Source organism: Mauremys reevesii, linkage group 9 (genome assembly GCF_016161935.1).
Source record: "Mauremys reevesii isolate NIE-2019 linkage group 9, ASM1616193v1, whole genome shotgun sequence".
Lineage (NCBI taxonomy): Eukaryota > Metazoa > Chordata > Testudines > Geoemydidae > Mauremys > Mauremys reevesii.
In genome coordinates this window covers 7800858-7808979 of record NC_052631.1, presented here as the reverse complement: position 1 = coordinate 7808979, position 8122 = coordinate 7800858, and positions in this window count along the sequence as shown.

Here is an 8122-nt window from a genome sequence, read left to right as displayed (position 1 = left end):
GCAGCTGCAGGCCAAGCCTTTGAGAAGGGCGCATTGGCCAGGCCAGGCTCTCCTCGGCTGGGCCATGGGCCCCAGCGAGGCCATGGCTGGCAGATCTCTTGGAAAGGGGCAGGGCTTCCAGGGGGACGCTGCCGTCTCAGCTCCCCCGGCTTGTTCTCTTCCTGAGCCCTGCAGAAGGCCCTGGCTGGCAGGCCCAGTGCTTCAGCCAGACGTAGGCTCTGGAAGCACTTGGGCCTGCAGCTCCAGGGCAGGCCGGCGAGGCCACCGTAAGAGAGAGGAAATCCTCCAGGAAAGGGTTAATCCTGGGGGCCATTCACAGGGCTCTCAGCTAAGTGGGACTCAGCTGGGAATTGCCCTGTGGCCCATTTGATACATGCTCGGCCGATGCAGACGTCCCGCACTCCACGCCAGCCTCGTGGGCACCTCCCAGCCCCGGGGCCAGGAGGCTACGAACCCAGGGGGCCGAGACCCGGGCCCTGCCCGAGGGCTCGCGCTGCTCTCTGCCCCAAGAGAGGGGGCCGCCCCAGGGCGGGCTTTGAAATACTCCCCAGCGCCGCTCGCAAGGGCTCGCTGCACCAGTGGGAGCCTGGCAGAGACGTTTGGTTAAAATGCTGGTGCCCAGGTGCCCTGCATGACAAATGGGGGGCGGGGGAGACTCCTCTGAGGGGCGAAAGCTTTAACAGGCCAAGTGGAGGGAGGGGGTATTGGCGGGGGTGGGGGAGGGCTGTAGGAAGTGGGGTGCAGAAGGAAAGGGCTGCAGTGCCCGGCAGGGCTTTTTCCAGCGTTCTGAGTTGCTGGGGAGCCAGAGAGCAGGGAGGAGGGGGGAGAGTCCCCCTGAGAGAACTGGAAATGCTCGGGGGGGGGGACAGCCAGAGTGCCCCAGCCTGCCCTCCCTGCTGCTAGCGCCGGGCGCTGGGCCGTGCTGGCCCACAGCCTGGGCCCACTTGACCGATGACTGTAGTGTTTGATGCCCAGGGCTGTAGTGTTTGAACGCTGCCTGGCAGCCAGCGCCCTCTGCAGGAGCTTGGAGGCCTTGGCCCAGGAGGTGGGGGAGGGGAGTTATTTGACGAGCCGGAGCAGCCCCGGGCGCCTGCCAGCGATCGTCACCCTGCCTGGCGTGGCGAACCTCTCAGGCCTGGAAGAAGAACTTTGCTGTGCTCTGCCAGCGGGGGGGGCTGGGCACCTTGGCACTGAGTCAAAGCACCAGCTGTGATTGGCAACACATCAGCTGGAACCGCTCCGGTCGCTTCACCTCCCCCTAAGCTTTAACTGAGGCAGCCTCAGTCCCCATGTGGGATGCACGTGGCCAGCCCCTGTACGGGCGCCGAAGGGCACAGATCCAGGGAGGTGAAGGGCTTTGCCCCGGGTGCAGTGTCTGAGCAAGCCCTGACCAGCACTCCTGCCTCCCCCCAGGCCTGTGCTTCCCACACTGGGCCGTGCCCTGCCGCTGCATCGCGTATTGCTGCACTGGGACCTTGCTCCCCAGCTGAAAGTCCAGGCTGTGATTGCCCCTAGCTCTGGGCACTCCTGCACACATTCACGGCCACAGCGGGAAGGAACCAGCACGTGAGGCCTCGTGTGAGGCAGCAAAAGTCACACACACGTGCCAAGGCCAGGAGACCAGAGCTGGGCAGAGGCCAAGGAGTTGGAAGGGAATGCGGCGGGGACGGGGGACATGGCATCTCAGAGCTTCATGCCCCCGGGGACAGCGCTACGGCATTGTAGGTACATCTAGAGCCCAATAGCTCAGACCAAGGGGCAGATTTAGCCTGTCTCGGCACCGTGTGCACCTTGTAGCTGTACGGATAATCTGGGGTGCAAATTGCACATGTCACTAGCCCCAGGGCAGCCCTCGGGGGGCTGCTTGGTGGAGAATTAGAATGATGATGGGTGAGACCCACCGAGAGTCCTGAGGAGTTTTATCAATGCCACGGTCGCTGTCAGCGACTTCCCAGAACAAGGACAATCAGCTAAGGAGATCCAGACTAACACGGCTACCCCTCTGATACAGCTAAGGAGAGCGGCCGGATGCACCGCACGGAACCTCACGTGCCAGCAGGGCTGGGGGTAGGACGGCACAGGTTGCTGCCAGCCCGCAGGCCTGATTACGCCGCGACCTCAGGGCCAGATTGGCAATTTCTGCCCCCTGCACTGGGGGTCCCGACGACTGTCCGTGTCTGTGCAGCAAAACAGTTCTCTGGGCCCTGCCGTTACAGGGTCTGACCAAACAAAGCCTACATGGGCCAGACGGTGGCTCACCAGAGGGATACGGCTAAATCCTCTAACCGAGGTTACTTCCTTGGGTGAACTTCCATCAGCCCTAGTGTGGCCTCAGGATGTTCCCGGCACAGGGCCTCGGCTAAATACCAGACGTCAGGCTCACTGCAACGCCCCCTGTAGAATAACCTTCACCCGGCTTTGGGGGGCTCATGGGGTGGTGAGGGGGTGGCGCTGTAGGGTCATTTGCACTGAGGTAGCAAGTGTCCCAACCCTGAGATACAAATGGTTGTAACACCTGGGCGCAGGTCAGGAGTCAAAGGGCAACCGTGTGTGTGCGTGTGTGTGGGTGTGGGTGTGGGTGTGGGTGTGGGTGGGTGTGTGTGTGCGTGCACTTGTGACTGGTGCACGTGTGGCTCCAGGAGGAGCAGCTCCTAGGTGTGTGGCCCCTCCAGGCTGAGGGGGCCAATCCAGCAGGGAGTCAGTGTGCAGCAAGCAGCGTGGGGCACGGTGGCGCGTCACCAGGGATTGTCTCACACACACACACACACACACACGCTGCTCCCTCACTCTCACCACCTCCATGGGCCCCCACACAATGACCCCCACCCTGCCCCCCATGACCCCTTCTCACACACACTCTGCCCCCCCACACTTCCCCCATGGCCTCTCTCCCACACACTGCCCCCCACACCATCCCCACCCCCATGACTCTCCACACAATGGCCCCCCACCCTGTACCCAATGACCCCACAGCCCCCACATGCTGTCTCTCACCCACACAGCACCCCCATGCCCTCACACACACCACCCCACAGTTCATACACACCCACATTACCTCCCCTCACTGCCCGCCCCGGGGAGACCCCCCTCCACACACACACAGTGCCACCCTCATCTTTACTGCTCTCTATTGCACATGTACACACACACACACACAGAGTGTCTCTCTCTCTCTCTCTCACACACACACAGAGTGTCTCTCACACACACACACATACACACAATGTCTCTCTCTCTCACACACACACAGAGTGTGTCTCTCTCACATACACACACACACACACACACACAGAGTGTCTCTCTCTCACAAACACACACACAGTGTCTTTCTCTCTCACATCTCTCTCTCACACACACAGAGTGTGTGTGTCTCTCTCACACACACACACACACACACACAATGTCTCTCTCTCACACACATACACATACACACACAGAGTCTCTCTCTCTCTCTCTTTCTCTCATATACACACACACAGAGTGTCTTCTCTCACACACACACACATACACACAATGTCTCTCTCTCTCTTTCTCTCTCTCTCTCACACACACACACATACACACAGAGTGTCTCTCACACACATACAATGTCTCTCTCACACACACACACATACACACAGTGTCTCTCTCACACACACACATACACACACACAATGTCTCTCTCTCACACACACACATACACACAGTGTCTCTCACACACACACACACATACACACACAATGTCTCTCTCTCTCTCTCTCACACACACACACACACACACACACACACGTAGCCCTTCCAATGTAACCCACCACCAAATCTCTGTCTCCTCACCTGAGCAGTTCAGGTCCCATGGAGGGTTGGGCAGGACAGGGCAGGGCAGGGCAGGAGACGGGGCTGGATCAGCGCAGGGAGTGATAGGGCCCAGCCCTGGCCCCGGGGCTAGACGAGCAGGCAGGGCGGGAGCCAGTTATTTTATTTACCTTCGCAGGTGCAAGTGGCGCTCTGGTGGCACATAGCACATGGCAGCCAGGCCGCTCATTCCCCTAGCAGCACTGCAGCAGCCTGGGGAGGAGAACAGCTGGGCCCTGCCTGCTGCTGCCAGCAGCGTCCTCTTGTCAATGAATCATTACAGTGCACTGTCCTTACGCTGAGCTTTACAAACAGAGCAAGACACGCCTGGTACTCGTCAAGTGGAGAGTGGCCCACGGGCAAGAGGACTTTGGCTGGGGCCGGCTATTGCGTTGCATGCTAGGGTGTTTGGCAGCCAGTGTGCCGAAGACAGGGCATGGGGGAGTCTGAGCAGCAGGGTAAGCAGATGAAAGGAAAGTTCTTTTCTGACATCATGCAGACATGGCCTGTGGAACTCTCTGCCACTAGATAGCCATGAAGACAGGAAATTGGGTAGGCCTGGGCATTTACTACGGAAAATGAGAACATCTCCTGTTTCATTTGATGGGATACAACCCTTCGGCTTCAGGGCATAATACAACTAGCTAATTAACCAATTAAGCTGGCAGATTTTGGAAGAACCCTCCCCCCTTGGCAGGTTATTCCACAATGGCCCACTGAGTGAGTTCTTGCACTTTCCACTCAGCATCTGGCACTGGCCACTGTCAGGGATTGTCTGGGCCAGACGGGCCCCTGGAGGGACGTTCCTGGTGCAGTGGTTGCCAGGGCAGCCTGTCCGCCGGCCTGTGTGACTGGGGGGGGGGGGGGGGCTAACCAGCAGAACCCAGCGCCTGTGCCGTGAGCTGGGACAGTGGAAGGAGCAGGTACCCTGCAGTAGGAGAGACCCCAGGGAGCTCCACACCAGTGCACCCCCTTTAATGCTAATTCATTAATTTGCACCTGATTGCGTGCGGGAGGGTAAATCCCTGCCACGTGTAGGAGGCGCCAGCAAGATGCCCCCCGCCATGGAGGTCTGTGGGGTTCACAGCACTCCCCCGGTGACCCAGGCTGGGCTCTGGTGGAGCGTTCAGATACCAGCCCTGAAGCGGCTGATTGCCATGTGGCGGGGCAGCACCCTTTGCACTAGTGTATTCCCGCTGGCCTGGGGGAGACTTTCACTTGGCAGGAGATGACCCTGGGAGGAGACGGAACTCCAGAGCTGTGCCTTGGGGTGGCACTGTGGCAAAGGAGCAGGTGCCCGCCTGTCCCGGGGCCAGCGAGAGTTTTGCCCGCTGTGCCCAGGCCAGGGAGTCTTGCCAGGAGCCCTTCACGCTCTCCCTCTCCTTGTGCTCTGCTTTGGGCACTCACGTTTTAGGAACCCAGCGCTGGCGGTGTCTGACTCCGGCCCCCTCTCTGAGTGGGGTGTGGGAGGCAGGTGCTGAGCGTCTAGGGGAGCGGCACCCACAGGTCTGGCGCTGGGAACAGTGCCGCTGTTTGTCCCCGGGGAAAGCAGTGGAGGTGGCAGAGCCTGGGACTCAGGGTCAGGGCAAAACCCACCGCCATGCAAAGCAGGAGCATTCCTGTCTGCCGGGGGCGGGCTGCCATTTACATAAAGGGCTGCTGCCAGCCCTGTGTGCCGGCTTCCCAGGACAGAAGGGATCTGGGCAGCACATGCATTTTGGCCTAAAGTCCTCCCTCCCACTCTGCAACAGACCATGTCCTGGGGCCCAGCCCGCCCCGACCGACCCTGGGGTCTCTGCTCCCCAGATGGCCTGTGGCTTCAAAGCAGCTAGAATCTGGCTGGGACCGTCCAGGCCCTGAACGCCAGAGAGAGAGACTGAAACAGGCCCAGAGGCAGCGCAGACCTGGGAAGAGCCTGCAGCCGCTCTCCGCAGCGGAGTGCCCCCTCAGTTGGTGCAAATGGCCATCAGTGGCACCACGCTGATTTACACCCACTGGGGAGCTGGCGCCCGGAATCCAGAGGCCCTGCCCTGCCTACCTGCCCCTGAGCTACACGGTCACATTCCAGCCCTGGGCAGCTCTGGAAATGAGGTTCCTGGCGTGCCAATAACGGGGCTTCTTCAAAAGGAAAGGCTGGCCCTTATCAGCCCAGATGGGTCAGGAGATTGCAGGCCATGCCAGGGAGGGGGTGAGCCGGTGCCTGGAACACGGCGTCCAGTCCTGGGCACGTCCGCGCCGGCACGCGGCTGATAAACGGGGAGGAGTGAAGAGAAGAGCAGCAAAACTATTTGGGACGGGGGTCGATTCAGGGCACCAGATTAGCACAAGGAAGGAGGCTCCAGGGGGCCTTATCCCGAAGGATGGGGAGGGCGGGCCAAGGGGCATTCGCTGGCAGGGCTGGAACAAAAGGAAGAAAGGCAGAAACTTGCTGCCGGTGAGTTTGAGCCCCGTGGGATCGTCTGCCCTGTGCAGAGCCTCAGGGCCTGGCAGCGTGCCGGGCCATCTGCAGGCAGGGAGAGCTCAGTCCTGCAGGGGCCCCGCACAGGACAGGCAGGAGGGGCCCAAGAACCCGTCTCTTCCCGCCCCCTTTTCTGGCTCGGGACAGAGGAATTGCCAGGTGCTATTAGACCAGGGGCCCATGTTCTCCTGTCTCTGGCAACAGCCAATTCCTGCTGCTTCAGGGGAAGGCACAAGAACTGCCATAATGGACAAACCTGCCCCTCGGGGCCGTTCCTTCCTACCCCATCCGCTCGTGGGCGACTTGTGCCCTGCAGGAGGCGGGTTTCCTGGTTCTTTTTATCCTCTGTAGTGGAGTTATAGAGGGTCTCACAGTCTGACACCTGTGTGACTCCTGCTAAGTGCTTGGCCCCAGAGATCCCCATAGCAGGGAGTTCCGCAGGTTGGGTGCTGTATAAATAGGGCTTGTCCCTCTGGCCGCTTTGGAAGTCACTTGTCACTTCTGCTGAGTGGCCCTGTGCCCTTGTATAGTGAGTGACGGCAAGTGGGAGGCCTGACTTCCTTCGCCTCCTCTCTAGACGACACAACCGCAGGCCTTTCAGTCTCTCCTTGTCTGGAGTCCGCTCCTGTCCGTGCTGTCTCCTGTCGCCAATCCCCTTCTCCTGCTGCTGTCACATGTCTGAGATGGGCAGCCCCCGGTGTTCCCGGCCAGTCCACGCAGCTGAGTCACATAATGGAGCTAGGACCGTTTCCCCACCCCTTAGGCCACCCCTGGTGTTATACAGACAAAACTACACAGGATCTTTTCAGGGGGCAAGACAAAGATGCCACATTTATTATTATAACAATTTGATTTATGACCAGTAACTAATATCTTAATCCTTATACACACACATTATACCTAATACTTATACACACACACACACACTCAAACATCCATCAGATGTTCTGCAGCTGCTGCATAGTTACCAGTCCTGAGCATAGCTTGATTTTGCAGCTTGGGTTCGTAGCTTGTGGCGGCTAACTGGCCAGGAAAGCCGGGCACAAGGACGAGCTGGGTCTCTGTGGGGCCTGCACCGATGCCCTTCCATGTTGGCAGCAGAATGTTACCCTCCAAAGTCTTCCATCTCACCCATCCTTTTTGTAGGCTTTAGTTTGAATCCAGAGTCTATAGGTCTTGCTGTGTCACGCTGCCTCTGGGTTTGGTGATTGATCACCCGTCAATTGCAGGCGTGACTTTCAGCCTCGGACCTGGCTTTGATCTTCCTTCTACTGCACCGTTTTTTTTTTTTTGTTTGTTTTTTTTTAGGGTGGACTGTTCTTACTTTGTTAGGGCTCTTGTCTGCATCTTCAGCCGGTAGTGTTTGAACTCTATTTCATCAGGACAGGCTGGGGCTGGAGGTTGATTCCATCATCCATACATACCTCAGTCACACATCTAAACTAAACTAATAAGAGTACAGCAGGATTTGCAAAAATGAAGGTTGGAGGAAGCTTTTACAAAATGGAGTGAGCGTTTTAAAATGGGGTTTGAATTACAATATGGCAAACAGTGAACAGAAGTTACAATATAGACAAGTGTAGTGGATGGCAAACAGTAAACAGAAGTTACAATGTAGGCAAGCGTAATAAATGGTGAACAGACGTTACAATACTGAAACAGTGCAAGTCTCAGTGATTTAAGCAGGAATTGGACTGATAGTGAAACTTACAAAGGCAGCTGACTGAACAGCTATAGCTCTTAACAAGTATTTTTATTGTCAATTAGCCAGTTCTTGGGGTAACCGGTTTGATGAATGAATGTTGTTTCATTCATAAAACTTTACTTATGAAG